The sequence below is a fragment of the Bos indicus x Bos taurus genome, chromosome 23 (assembly GCF_003369695.1).
Source record: "Bos indicus x Bos taurus breed Angus x Brahman F1 hybrid chromosome 23, Bos_hybrid_MaternalHap_v2.0, whole genome shotgun sequence".
NCBI lineage: Eukaryota > Metazoa > Chordata > Mammalia > Artiodactyla > Bovidae > Bos > Bos indicus x Bos taurus.
The window spans coordinates 30677227-30686425 of NC_040098.1; positions in this window are offsets into that span (position 1 = coordinate 30677227).

Sequence of the window (9199 nt, forward strand, 5' to 3'; positions counted from 1 at the left end):
GAACTAAATAGACATTTCTCCAAAGAAGACATACAGATGGCTAACAAGCACATGAAAAGATGCTCAACATCACTCATTATCAGAGAAATGCAAATCAAAACCACTATGAGGTACCATTTCACGCCAGTCAGAATGGCTGCGATCCAAAAGTCTACAAGCAATAAATGCTGGAGAGGGTGTGGAGAAAAGGGAACCCTCTTACACTGTTGGAGGGAATGCAAACTAGTACAGCCACTATGGAGAACAGTGTGGAGATTCCTTAAAAAACTGGAAATAGAACTGCCTTATGATCCAGCAATCCCACTGCTGGGCATACACACTGAGGAAACCAGAAGGGAAAGAGACACGTGTACCCCAATGTTCATCGCAGCACTGTTTATAATAGCCAGGACATGGAAGCAACCTAGATGCCCATCAGCAGATGAATGGATAAGAAAGCTGTGGTACATATACACAATGGAGTGTTACTCAGCCATTAAAAAGAATGCATTTGAATCAGTTCTAATGAGATGGATGAAACTGGAACCTATTATACAGAGTGAAGTAAGCCAGAAAGAAAAACCCCAATACAGTATACTAACACATATATATGGAATTTAGAAAGATGGTAACAATAACCCTGTGTACGAGACTGCAAAAGAGACACCGATGTATAGATCACTCTTATGGACTCTGTGGGAGAGGGAGAGGGTGGGAAGATTTGGCAGAATAGCATTGAAACATGTATAATATCATGTATGAAATGAGTCGCCAGTCCAGGTTCGATGCACGGTACTGGATGCTTGGGGCTGGTGCACTGGGACGACCCGGAGGGAGGGTGGGGAAGGGAGGAGGGAGGAGGGTTCAGGATGGGGAGTGCGGGTATACCTGTGGTGGATTCATTTCGATATTTGGCAAAACTAATACAATATTGTAAAGTTTAAAAATAAAATAAAATTAAAAAAAAAAAAAAAACCTGGAAACAGAACTGCCATATGACACAGCAATCCCACTGCTGGGCATACACACTGAGGAAACAAGAATTGAAAGAGACATGTGTACCCCAATGTTCATCGCAGTACTGTTTATAATAGCCAGGACATGGAAGCACCTAGATGTCCATCAGCAGATGAATGGATAAGAAAGCTGTGGTATATATACACAATGGAGTATTACTCAGCCATTAAATGGAATATTTGAATCAGTTCTAATGAGGTGGATGAAACTGGAGCCTATTGTACAGAGTGAAATAAGCCAGAAAGAAAAACAACAATACAGTATCAGTTCAGTTCAGTCGCAGTAGTGTCTGATTCTTTGCAACCCCATGAATCGCAGCACGCCAGGCCTCCCTGTCCATCATCAACTCCCAGAGTTCACTCAAACTCATGTCCAACAAGTCGGTGATGCCATCCAGTCATCTCATCCTCTGTCGACCCCTTATCCTCCTGCCCCCAACCCCTCCCAGCATCAGAGTATTTTCCAATGAGTCAACTCTTCACATGAGGTGGCCAAAGTATTGGAGTTTCAGCTTTAGCATCAGTCCTCCCAATGAAAACCCAGGACTGATTTTCTTTAGAATGGACTGGTTAGATCTCCTTGCAGTCCAAGGGACTCTCAAGAGTCTTCTCCTCACCACAGTTCAAAAGCATCAATTCTTCGGTGCTCAGCTTTCTTCACAGTCCAACTCTCATCCATACTTGACCACTGGAAAAACCATAGCCTTGACTAGACAGACCTTTGTTGGCAAAGTAATGTCTATGCTTTTGAATATGCTATCTAGGTTGGTCATTTGGGAAAACCAATACAATATTGTAAAGTAAAATAAATAAATAAATATTTTAAAAAAGAGAATACTTCATGGTTTGTGATCTAAGGAGGTTGTTTAAACTTACATTCTTATCTTAGTTTTTCCTTAGATTATATGTTTGAAAAATGGAGGGGAGGTAGGGGAATCTTAGAACCTATCTATGCTTGTTGAGAAACTAAATGTGAAGGAGTTCCTGGCCCATAGTAACTCCTCAACGTTTGTTACTTATCATAAGCCTGATGAAGATACTGTTCAATTGATTTTTCCAGGGACAAAACATCAAAATATAGGAGCAAACTTTTATAGACAGTATTAGTTATATACTTCCCAGGGGGCACTACTGGTAAAGAATCAACCTACCAATGCAGGAGACATAAGAGACACTGTTTTGAGTCCTAAGTTGGGAAAATCCCCTAGAGGAGGGCATGGCGATCCACTCCAGTATTCTTGCCTGAAGAACACCACGGGCAGAGGAGCCTGGTAGGCTACAGTCCATAGGGTCGCACAGAGTTGGACATGACTGAAGCTACTTAGCACACACACACATAAGTTATATCACTTAGAAAAAAGAAATGTCATATATCTACATTTCTTCCTTGCAAAGAACTGAAAAGTAATTGTACCCACTTCTCACCACTTTAAATTATCAGTCTTTATATTGCAGTATAGACATATCTATTTTTAACATGCTTTTCTTCCTATAAAACCTGAGATTACACAACAAGTTTGAAATATGTACTATTATTTATCTGTCCAGTAGATTAAAAATGATTTGTGGAAATATTCTTTCCACTCAATCACTGGCTGTATTTTCTTAACATCCAAAAGAAAGATGGCATCCATAGTTCCTTTTCCTTCTTCTCCATTTTTCTGTTGTTAATTTTTTTACTTCTGTATTCTCTTCCTTCACTTTCCTGTTTCTCTGTTTCCTACCAATTTTCCTATTCATATATCATAACAAGATCTATCAGTTCTTCAACTTTTATATAGCATTTTTTACAATTCCAAGCATTTTCACTTACAATAAGTTTTTGCCAAGGGAGTCTTCCAACAAGACTCCTTGAAGGAAAATAATCAATGATTTGAAAAGGATTTTACAAATTTATGGCCTTCAGTGACTCCTTGAACTGCATATCCTTCCAAGAAATGTAAACTCTTGGGCTTCCTTCTTTCACCCAAATCAATGTTTCGTAAAACCTTACTTATGCCAACATTTAAATTAAAATATTCCTTTCCCAGAACAGTTTTCAGTTTACCAAATACTAGAGAACTAAACACGGAGAAGGTGATGGCACCCCACTCCAGTACTCTTGCCTGGAAAATCCCATGGACGGAGGAGCCCGGTAGGCTGCAGTCCATGGAGTCGCTCAGAGTCGGACAGGACTGAGCGACTTCACTTTCACTTTTCACCTTCATGCATTGGAGAAGGAAATGGCAACCCACTCCAGTATTCTTGCTTGGAGAATCCCAGGGACAGGGGAGCCTAGTGGGCTGCCATCTATGGGGTCGCACAGAGTCAGACACAACTGAAGCGACTTAGCAGCAGCAGCAGCAGCAGAGAACTAAACCAAGTTATCAAAACTCTGATGGGAAATTCCAGATGTTTCCATCACTTTATTCATAATTTATTCCTTATTTACCAAGTCATTCTACAAATATAAATTTAAGAAAATGTACATATAATCAATGGATTAAAATAAATTTTAATTAGAGATCCATAGATGAAACTGACATTGAAAATCAGGAGCAGCAGCATATCTCTGCTTGACTGAGTTCTTCTCAGGTAACTACCAATTTTCTAAATAAATTAGCTTATTTAATCCTCACCAAAAAATTATCAGATGGTTAAATATTCCTGGGTTATCTTCCTATATTTTATCAGCAGTCATGCTTTGTTTTTTATCATTTTAAATAATTCTAAAAATGATAATGTGAACTAGAGAAAATCAAAAGCTTGGGAATATCATTGAAACATTTAAATTCATATAAAAATAATACATTGCATGAAATGGAACACTCAAGCTAGAATTCTAAGAAAAAATATGACATTATCTGATATCTACAATCTATTATATAGTCACAGGGGTGAATTCTTAATCTCAGTCTAATGCAGTTTCAACAATGTAATGATATCATGCAACATTTTACATCAGTATATGTTTAGGGATTACCTGGTAGCTCAGTCAGTAAAGAATTTAACTGCAGTGCAAGAGACCTGGGTTCAATCCCTGCATCAGGAAGATCCCCTGAAGAAGGAAATAGCAACCCACTCCAGTATTCATGCCTGGAAAATCTCATGGACAGAGGAACCTGTCCATGGCTACAGCCCATGGGGTCACAAGAGTCGGACATGACTTAGCAAATGAACCACCAGCACATATTTTTGCTTTTACACAGCTTGCTGGAAGATATATCCTGAATATTTTAGTCCTATTGATTTTTATCTATCCACCCTACTCTTACCCACCTATCATGATCACATTTGACTTTATCTAAACACTAAAAGTAGATTTATTTAAAGTTCTCACAATCAGTAGTTCTCATGCTTACAGTATATTAATCTACAAGAAACTCACAAGCACAACTATTTTGAAGGGGCTTAAGATGCAAAAGGATCTCTCATGTCTCATATTTTTATTTTTATTAGATTTTCTTCTTTTTTTTTATATTTTTACAATGACATGTATTTTAGAAAGTCCGCATATACTCTCTGATCCTCTGTTCTATTTTCTGTGCCATTGTTCCTTTATTTTATGTAAAATTTTGCAAATTAGAGTTGAAATGTTAGCACTTTGATTATGATTCTGAGCTCAATGCTTAGTAGAAGAAATTAGTTGAAGTTTTAAAGAATCTCAGAGTCTTACAGATTTTCCCATCTCCAAAATCAAGATACCTTTTATTCCAATCTGTGACTATTATCCACTTCCAGTAACTTTCGGTTTGTGTTCTTTGTATAAAGCTAGATTGTTTCACTATATGTATATATCTACCTATATTTGTATCTACATATTGGTATCTTCATGAATCAACCTTTTTTCTCTAAGCTCCTGTTTAATTACAGATCATTGGAAGAGGTATATCCCCTGACCAATCCTTATTCTTGGGTAAGAGGAGAGAGTCTTGGTTTAGCTCATATTCACTATGCAAAATATTACAAGAATTTTCTACTTCTGTTGAGACTGTCCTCTTCTCACAAACATCAATTTTGTCTGTACTTTTCCTTTAGCTCATTTCCTCTTCTCAAAATAGCATCTAGAGGAGATCCTGTGGAGAGCCAATGCATCCCAATTAATGTGGTTACAAATGTGGAATACAATATTTACATCTCACCTTCTAAAACAGATACCTCTGGTGAAGTATATCTCAATGCACAGCCCACCTCTGATTTCAGCAGAACTTTAGGGGACAGTTTTGTGTGAACTCAGATTCATCTCATCTACGCTGACAGTGTCTTAGCTCAAGCGTGCTGCATATGCTTTCCTGGTTGGCCCCAAGGCCTTGTATAACACTGTGGGAGTCTAATTGGCACAAAGACAAATGCTGCCCCAAAACGCAAGAGATTTAATGACCCTAGAGGAAACTTTCAAACAAGGGAGAATGGTAGCAAGTGGATAAGTGTTCCAGCAAACCTTCCTTCATGTGAAAAAATCTTATGTGTTTTCCAGGAAGTCCCAGGAGAATTGATCACCCATTACACACAACCTGACTAATATGCCCTTATATTCTCTGTTTTTCTTACCTGTCTCATTTTTCCTGTCCTTCACTCATTATTCTTGAAACCAATTATTTGAATCTAATTTCTATTCTCAAGTTCTGCTTTCTAGAGGACCTAAATGTAATTAGTCTGGAAGCAGGATTTGAAAGCGGACTCTTAGAAGAGTATTCAGGAAATAATTCACTCACCAGTCAAATTGTGACAAACCTTTCACAGGTAGGGATAAGTGGCATAGCGGTAACTCAACATGTGCTAACATCACTACTACTAATAGTCTTACATGTTGTGGTTTGGCATACCATACAGGTAGAAGGAGAAGCATTGAAGTACATCTAGCCCTTGAAAAATATGAGGGTAATGATACTTAGATAATTGTCAACATTGCTGGCTTTCATTGACTATCTTGGAAGCCTTGAAAAAAAAGAGAGTAGTATGCTCCAGTCAGTCAGCCAGTTACTAGCCTAAGGGTATGGTTCTCAAACTGTTGGTGAAAATGCAGATTTGTGGGCCACACATCCAGAGTTTATGATTCCCTAGGTTTGGGGTAAGGCCCAAGAATTGGCATTTCTAATAAAGTCCTAGTTGATCATAATGAAGCAAGTCCAGGGAGCAACTTTCAAAATCAATAACTAGGGAATGCTACAAAAGCAAGTAAACTTCCACGGAAGCACTTAAAGAGATTCTCATATCCTACATAGGAAAGAGGGTTGAAAACCAGACCCAGGACTTGGTTATAAGACTGACAGGACTGAAAAGAAGAAAAAATGCACATCTCAACAGACTGTTTATATTAAAGTCAGGACTCTAAGAGGGATGAAGCCAGATCTTGCCACCTAAGATGGTGGATATATGTATAATTGCACCTCAAAATGTGAACTTCCTTTCAGATTTCTCTGAATCATTAAAACTGACAAAATCAGTCTTCTCCCTCTTGTTAGAGGAAATAAAACTCCACTTGCCAGAGATCATGTAAACATGTTCCTTGCAAGATGTTTCAGACCTTCTCACAGTGTCTCATTGTCCTTACTCAACAACTCTAGAGCAATAACTATGACCCCTACTATAAGAGAAAATAGATTATTCTAAAATCTGTTGTACCTGGCTAACACATATCATCAGTAACCTCTCTTAGAGCAGAAACAGAATACAAATCTGGGTATGGAAAAGTTTATAGACATTGGAACACTTTTGCAGTGCTTAGGAATTCAATTTCTTGAAAGGAATGCTGGATTCAGTTCTAATATATTAGTACTGCAGGGATGTAGTATAAAACTTTCATAGATTTATATGTACAGTGAATGTGATAGATAATAAATAATAAAGTGTAAAGAATAATAAAGTGTAACAGGGCTCAGAGTTAGGAATGTTAGAATGGATTTATGATGTACCAAAAGAGAATCAATCATCTAACCACACTTCCTGTGATGTCCCAGAGGACACACTATATTAAGTGAGTAGAGAATGTATCGGTAAAGGGACAAAGTATCTTTGGGAAGCTTAATGTCCTCTGCAGGCCAAGGCTAACAATAGAAGATGTTTTCAAGAAACTGAGATCCCTACTGAGAATGTGAATGATAAAATTTCAAATGAGCAGAGGTGACATGGCAGCTCTTCAATACCTGCACCCAGCTACAATTAACATAATGGATAGCAGGGCTGGCTCAGCACTAATAGTGTCTTAATCCACAAATATCTATGGTGATGGCTATTAGATTATAATTTCCTAGGTTTGAGACATACATAGAGACAATTACAAAGTTGGTGGTGTTGATTTTCCAAAAATATTATGTTGGTGAAATGGAAATGGGAACTGCAATAAAAATAATGATCCTTCACCCAGGTCTCATATCTAAGTCTGTGCTCAAACCTACATTCTATCACTTAAAGGGAATGGCAGGTCCCTTAAGAAAGAACTTTGAAATGCCATTTCAAGAATACACAATAAATATTCTACTTAGCATTTCCCCAATGCACCCTAGGGCTTCCCCTGTGGCTCAGATGGTAAAGAATCGTCCTGCAATGTGAGAGATGTGGGTTCAATCACTGGGTTGGGAAGACACTGGAGAAGGGAAAGGCTACCCTGCCCAGTATTCTGACCTGGGGAATTCACAATTAGTCCAGAAGGCTTACGGACTTACTACATGTTTCACCTCAAAACAATGAATTTCACATTTTTCTCAAGTGCACATGGAACATTCTCCAGGATAGATCATATCCTGGGCCTAACTCTAGCCTTAGTAAATTTTTAAAAACTGAAATTATTTCAAGCATCATTTCTGATCACAATGCAGTAAGATTAGATGTCAACTACAGGAAAGAAACTATCAAAAATACAAACATGTGGAGGCTAAATAAAAAGCTTCTGAAAAAACAACAAATCACGGAAGAAGTAAAAAGGGAAATCAAAATATGCATAGAAACAAATGAAAATCAAAACACAACAACCCAAAACCTAAAAAAAGTAAAAGCAATGCTAAGGGGAAGGTTCATAGCAATACAAGCTTACTTCAAAAAACAAGAGAAAAATCAAATAAATAATCTAACGTTACATCTAAAGCAACTAGAAAAAGAAGAAATGAAGAACCCCTGGGTTAATAGAAGGAAAGAAATAATAAAAATTAGGGCAGAAATAAATGAAAAAGAAACAAAGGAGACCATAGCTAAAATCAACAAAACTAAAAGCTGGTTCTTTGAGAAGATGAATAAAATAGACAAACCATTAGCCAGACTCATCAAGAAACAAAGGGAGAAGAATCAAATCAACAAAATTAGAAGTCAAAATGGAGAAATCACAACAGAAAACACAGAAATACAAAGAATCACAAGAGACTACTATCAGCAACTATATGCCAGTAAAATGGACAACTTGGAAGAAATGGATGAATTCTTAGAAAACTATAATCTTCCAAAACTGAACCAGGAAGAAATAGAAAATCTTAACACACCCATCACAAGCACAGAAAGCAAAACTGTAACCAAAAATCTTCCAACAAACAAAGCCCAGGACCAGATGGCTTCACAGCTGAATTCTACCAAAAATTTAGAGAAGAGCTAACACCTATTCTACTCAAACTCTTCCAGAAAATTGCAGAGGAGGGTAAACCCCCAAACTCATTCTACGAGGCCACCATCACCCTAATACCAAAACCTGACAAAGATCCCACAAAAAAAGAAAACTACAGGCCAACATCACTGATGAACATAGATGCAAAAATCCTTAACAAAATTCTAGCAAACAGAATTCAAAAACATATTAAAAAGATCATACATCATGACTAAGTGGGCTTTATCCCAGGGATGCAAGGATTCTTCAGTATTCACAAATCAATCAATATGATACACCACATTAAGAAATTGAAGGATAAAAACCATATGATTATCTCAACAGATGCAGAGAAAGCCTTTGACAAAATTCAACATCCGTTTATGATAAAAACTCTCCAGAGAGCAGGCATCAAAGGAACATACTTCAACATAATAAAAGCCATATATGATAAAGCCAGAGCAAATATGATTCTCAATGGTGAAAAACTGAAAGCATTTCCCCTAAAGTCAGGAACAAGACAAGGGTGCCCACTCTCACCACTACTATTCAACATAGTTTTGGAAATTTTAGCCACAGTAATCAGAGAAGAAAAGGAAATAAAAGGAATCCAGTCGGAAAAGAAGTAAACCTCTCACTGTTTGCAGATGACATG